Here is a 5,700-nt window from a genome sequence, read left to right as displayed (position 1 = left end):
TGTTAGGGTTAGGTATAGAGTTAATGGTAGTGTTAGGGATAGAGTTAGGGTTATAGTTAATGATATAGTTAATGTTACTTTTAGGGTTAGGAATTGAGTTAGGGTTAGGGTTAGGGATAGAGCTAGGTTTATGGTTAGGAATAGAGTTATGATTATGGTTAAGGATATTGTTAGGTTTAAGGGTAGAGTTAGGCATAAACGAGGGTTAGTGTTATGGATAGATTTAGACTTAGGAATATGGATGGAGTTATAGTTAGAGTTTGGCAATATAATTATGGTTCAGGTATGGTATAGAGTCCGGTTTAGGTTCAGATTTAGGGATAGAGTGAGTTAGGGTTAGCATAGAGTTATGGTTAGGCTTAGGGTTAGGAATAGAATTAGGGTTAGGGTTACATATAGAAGTAGGTTTAGGTTTAGGTTTAGGAGCAGAGTTAGGATTAGGGTTATGGGTAGGGATAGAGTTAGGGATGAGGTGAGGATTAAATAGGCTTCAGGTTATTGGAAGAGTTAGTGTTACAGTTAGGTATGGAGTTGAGTTTGATATTAGGGTTAGGAAAAGAGTTATGCTTATGTTTAGAATTAGGAATACAATTGTTGATAGGTTTAGGCATAGAATTATGCTTAATGGTACTGTTCCGTTTTGTGTCCTGGTTAGGGTAAGGGATATAGTTAGGGTTATAATTAGTATTAGGGATATACTTAAGGTTTTTATTAGGTTTGGGGCTAGAACTGGGGTTAAAGGCATGTACAGGGCTAGAATAAGATTCAGAACTAGTGTTAGGGTTAGTTTTGTATAGGTTTAGGGATAGTTTTGTGCTTATTGTTACTGTTGTGAATAGAGTTCTGGTTAGGATTAAGGACAAGTTACTTTTAGGTTTATGGACTGGGGTATAGTTAAGGTTATTGTTATGCTTAGGTATAGAGTTAGGCTTAGGGTTTTGGATAGGGGTATGCTTAGACTTATGATTAGTGATAGAGTTAGGGTTATGGTTAGTATTAGGGATAGAGTTAGTGTTAGCATTATGTATAGAGTTTGGTTTAGGATTAGTGTTAGGAACAGAGTTAGGATGAGAGTTACGTGTAGAGATAGATTTAAGATTAGGGTTAGTATTGTGGATAGAGTTATGGGTAAGGTTAGTGTTAGGATATTGTCAGTGTTAGGGTTAAGAATAGAGTTAGGGTAAGGTTAGGGGTAGGGTTATATTTGGGAATAAGGTTAGGGATAAAGTTATGCCTAAGGTTAGAATTATGGATCAAGGTCGGCCAAATAGCCCAGGGCCAGCCAAATAGCTCAGTGGATTAAAGCGTCTGCTTAGGGAGATGCAGGGGCTGGGAGTTTGATCTCTAGACATTCTGTGCTGGCGCTGCCCCTGCGACATGCTGAGACAGTGATTGATACTGGACATGGTGATGCACATCTGTAATCTCAGCACTTGGGAGGCTGTAAACAGGACGATCACTATGAGTTCGGTCTACACATTGAAACCCTGTACACTATGTATACCTCATTCTAAATTAAAAAAAAAGAATTATGAATCAAGTTAGCATTATAGTAAGGTACAGAGTTAAATTTAGGGTTGGGGTTAGCTATATAGTTAATGTTAGGGTTAGGGCTAGGGACAGAGTTAGAGTTAGATATAGGTATAGAATTGGGTTTAGGGTTAGTGTTAGGAAAAGAGGGCTAGATATAGGGATAGAGTTGAAGTTAGTGTTAGCGGTAGGGTTATAGTTAGTGCTTACTTAAGGATATAGTTATGCTTAGGTTAAGGGTTATGGAAAGTGTTCACATTAAGGTAAGTAATAGAATTAAGTTTAGAGGTAAAGTTGAGTTAGGTTAAGTTTAAGATAGGCATTAGATATAGAGTTGTGCTGAGGGCTATGGACAGAGTTAGGGTAGTTTTAGGGTTAGATAAGTTTTTTAAAGTTAATGTTAGGGATACAGTTAGCATTATCATTAGGTTTATGGATAGAGTTATGTTTAGGGTAAGGGGATAGAGTTAGGGTTCATGTTAGTGTTAGGGATTGAGTTACCTTTTGGGGTAGGTATAGAATCATATTTAGGGTTAAGAATAAAGTTAGCATTAGGAGTTCATGTAGGCATAGTTAAGGTTTGGTTAAAGAAAGAGTTAGGGATAGGTTTAGGTAGAGAAATATGCAAATAAGATGGCAAGATAGCTCAGCATTCTAAAATGCCTGCTTAGGCAAGCTTAAGCAGGCACAGGGGATGGCGGTTCAATCCCCTGCACCACATGCTGCACCAGCATTGCCATTAGGGCAGACTAAGCCAGGCAAAAAGAAAGAGAGAAGGAGAGAGGGAGAGAGGAGGAGGAGAGAGAGAGAGAGAGAGAGAGAGAGAGAGAGAGAGAGAGACTTCCTGTTCCTGACACCAATGCATTTGGCCAGACCCCTCCCGTCCTCCACCATGCAGTACCCCTTGGTCCACACCATGTGCACTGACTCCTTGCTTCAGATTATGTTTCGGATTGAGTCCCTCACGAAGGCGCGGATCAACTAGAGCAAAGAGCTGGTGAATTAGACTCCGGAAAAGGAGAGGAATTAAGGAAACCAATGATGCCCGCTATACCAATGGGCACCTCTTCACCACCATCTCAGTATCAGGCATAACCATGTGCCATGCCTGTAACAAGAGCTTCATGGCCAAGGAAGCCCTCATCGTCCCAACCTGCAATGTGACTTTTCACAACCACTATAAAGACACCCTGGTCACCTGTACCAAGGTCAAATAGAAGCAACGGAGAGCTGCTCTGTTGAAGAACAACTCTGTCCTACAGTCTGTTTCTCTCCACAGTAAGACAACCACATGTGAGTGACCTAGCTCTGCCATCTACCCTCTGACAGCTTTTGGCAATCCCTCCTTGGCTCCCAGCATGGCCGCTCTTCCTTGTCTTTAGCCAAGAGTGTTTCTACCAACAGTTCTGGACGTTTCAATGATGAATCCACCTGGGGCTGCATCAGATCCTCTCCAAGTCCACAGATTCCCTCAACATGCAGAACTGAACCCTCTTAGTGGAATCTCTTATTGATGAGGGTGGAAAGGTGATCCACAAGAAGCTGATGAATGACTTTGAGATGGACGAGAAGGACTTCTCAGCTGATTCCTGGAGGCTGGCTGTGGATGGCAGCTTTCTACAGCGGCATAAAAAGGAGGTGATGAAGCATCAGGATGTCATCTATGAGCTAATCCAGACAGAGCTGCATCATGTGAGGATACTGAAGATCATGATGGGCCTCTTCTGACAGGGATGCTAGAGGAGCTACAGTTGGAGCCAGGTGTGGTCCAGGGCCTTTTTCCCTGTGTGTATGAACTCAGTGGAGTCCGTACATTCTTATTCAGCCAGCTGTTGGAATGCAGATGCCTGGCCCTGTGCCTTGGCAGCACCTAGAACTGTCATCCACCACTTGGATGACCTACTCATCAACCAGTTTTCAGGTTCCAGTGCTGAGCAGATGCAGAAGACCCACTCAGAGTTCTGCATTTATGATACAATGGTCTTAAAGCTCTACAAGAAGCTGTATGCCCAGGACAAATGCTTCCAGCAGTTCACAAATGCTTTCCAGTTTCACTGGAAAGTGACCTGCTCAGCTGTGTTGAAGCAGCACAGGATCCAGTAGTACATTGTGCTGGTAACCCAGGGTATCACCAAATAGCCGGTGCTTAGCAGCTGGATCCTGAAGCATTCTCATAGGAAAAGGAGAAGCATCAGGACCTGACAAGAGCCTTAGTGCTGGTGAAAGAGCTACTGCCCATTATAAACCAGGATGTGCATGAGCTGAAGAAAGGGGCCCACCAGCAGGAGATCTACAACTGCATAAACCATCAAGCCCAGCCCCTGTGCCTGGCAAGAACCCCTTTGGCCAAGAGGAACTTTTACAGTGAAAGCTCATCCATATGGCTGCTTGCTCTGGAAGACAGCAACGGGACACTTTGAAGATGTGCTGATGTTGCTGATGACAGACGTGCTAGTGTTTCTCCAGAAGGACCAGAAGTACATCTTTTCTCCCTGGACAAGCCATCAGTGGTGTCACTGCAGAATCTGATCATATGGGACATGACCAACCAGGAGAAAGTGATGTTTCTCATCAGCACAGCTCCACCTGAGATGTATGAGGTGCACACAGCACCATAGGATGAGCAGAGCACCTGAATCCACATCATTCAGCAGAGCCTGAGGGTATGCCCATCCCTGGAGGACTTCCCTGTGATTGCGATAGAAGATGAAGCTTACCTGCGAAGCATCAAGATGGAGCTGCAGCAGAAGGACAGTGTGTTGTTGGAGTTGCTGCAGGACAAGATTGGGCTGTTTTCAGAGAGGACCCACTTCCAGACAGAGAAGGACTCCAGCAGTGGGATTCCTCTCCCTACCCTGCCAAGGGTCTTTTCTGCCCTGAGTCCCTTGAATCACGTAGTGGTTTGCAGCTGCTCCGGGATGTCATTAGTGAAGTGGAGGGTTTGAAAAACCTGCTGGTAGGGCCTGGTGTGGAGCTGATCCTGACATCTCAGGAACCAGCCATGCCCTTTGAACCAAAAAGTGGTGGGAACACAAGTCTTGGGGTCGCTGGTGAAGCCAGAACTTCTAATGGCTCCATTGAGCTCTGTAAAGTTAACTCATACTCTAGCCAGAAAGATGAGAATAGAAATCAGCTGAGATTCCCCACCCCAGGAGGAAGTGTTACAGTGATTGGTCAACCTCTATGGCCTTCTCCATAGCCTGCAGGTGGATGTGACCCATCAGGGTACTTTGATAGAAGCCAGGTTCCCTGAGAGCCCTGTGCTGTGGCAGAAGCTGTTCCTAGCTAACTCTCAGGAAGGGGAGACTGGCAGGTTTGGAGTCCCTGTAGTCCCTGAAAAGTAGGCCACAGGGCTGTTGCTACTGCTGCAGGAAGAACTTCAGCACTGCAGGTGGCAGGGGGAAGAACGGGCAGTTGAGGCTGGCAGCCTACAGGCCTAGCTTTGAGAAACTGAGCAGGCCTGGGCCTTGCTGGAAAGGGAGACTGAAGAAGCTCAAAGATTGCTGGCTGCATTAGGCCACACAGAACAGCTTCCAGCCAAGTTACTGTGGACTGACAGGCCTCTAGATCCTTGACAACATAGCCTCCCCAGCAGGTGATGCCCTGTACTTGGGCTTCACCTCCACCACACAAAGCCCAGCTGAGCCATGACCTTCTGGATCTAGCTGTGATGATTTGCTCTGTGCACCAACCCTGTGAGAACTGAGAGAGGCAGGAGCTAGGCAGCCCCAATGAGTGACTGCAGGACAGCAGTGACACTAAACTAGCAGTGAGGGGAAAGGTAGGAGTCTTTTGTCTCCACCCCACAGTCAGTGAGACTTCACCAGAAAGCAAGACATCCCAGAAGAGACAGAGAGCTGTGATGGGGAAGCCCAGGCTTCAGAGAGCTAAGGGGGCTCCTTCTGCTGCCTGGTGCTCCACTGAAGAACGTACTGCTGGAGCAAATGTTGGGGACTCCAATCTTCCAATGATGAATGAACACTTGAAAGAACTGCTGATTGTCCTTGCCAGCTCTTGGGATCCTTGTATACCTGAGGCCACTTTGGAAACTGGGAGAGTTAGGTCACAATCCCCTCCAGTGGCATCCAAAAGCTACACCGCAGATGCTGATTTGTCATGTCCTCTTACCTCTACTTTAGGAAAATTTATTTATTTATTGTTTATTAGTTA

General features: G+C 45.4%; 1 pseudogene; it reads left to right on the top strand.

Annotated features, from left to right (window-relative positions):
- The first annotated feature begins 2,473 nt into the window (after nucleotides 1–2,473).
- Nucleotides 2,474–5,421, top strand: LOC101580866 (annotated as a pseudogene).
- Nucleotides 5,422–5,700: the final 279 nt, after the last annotated feature.

This window comes from Octodon degus, unplaced genomic scaffold (assembly GCF_000260255.1).
Source record: "Octodon degus isolate 3935 unplaced genomic scaffold, OctDeg1.0 scaffold00269, whole genome shotgun sequence".
NCBI classification, from domain to species: domain Eukaryota; kingdom Metazoa; phylum Chordata; class Mammalia; order Rodentia; family Octodontidae; genus Octodon; species Octodon degus.
This window is presented reverse-complemented; position numbering and strand designations above follow the sequence as displayed.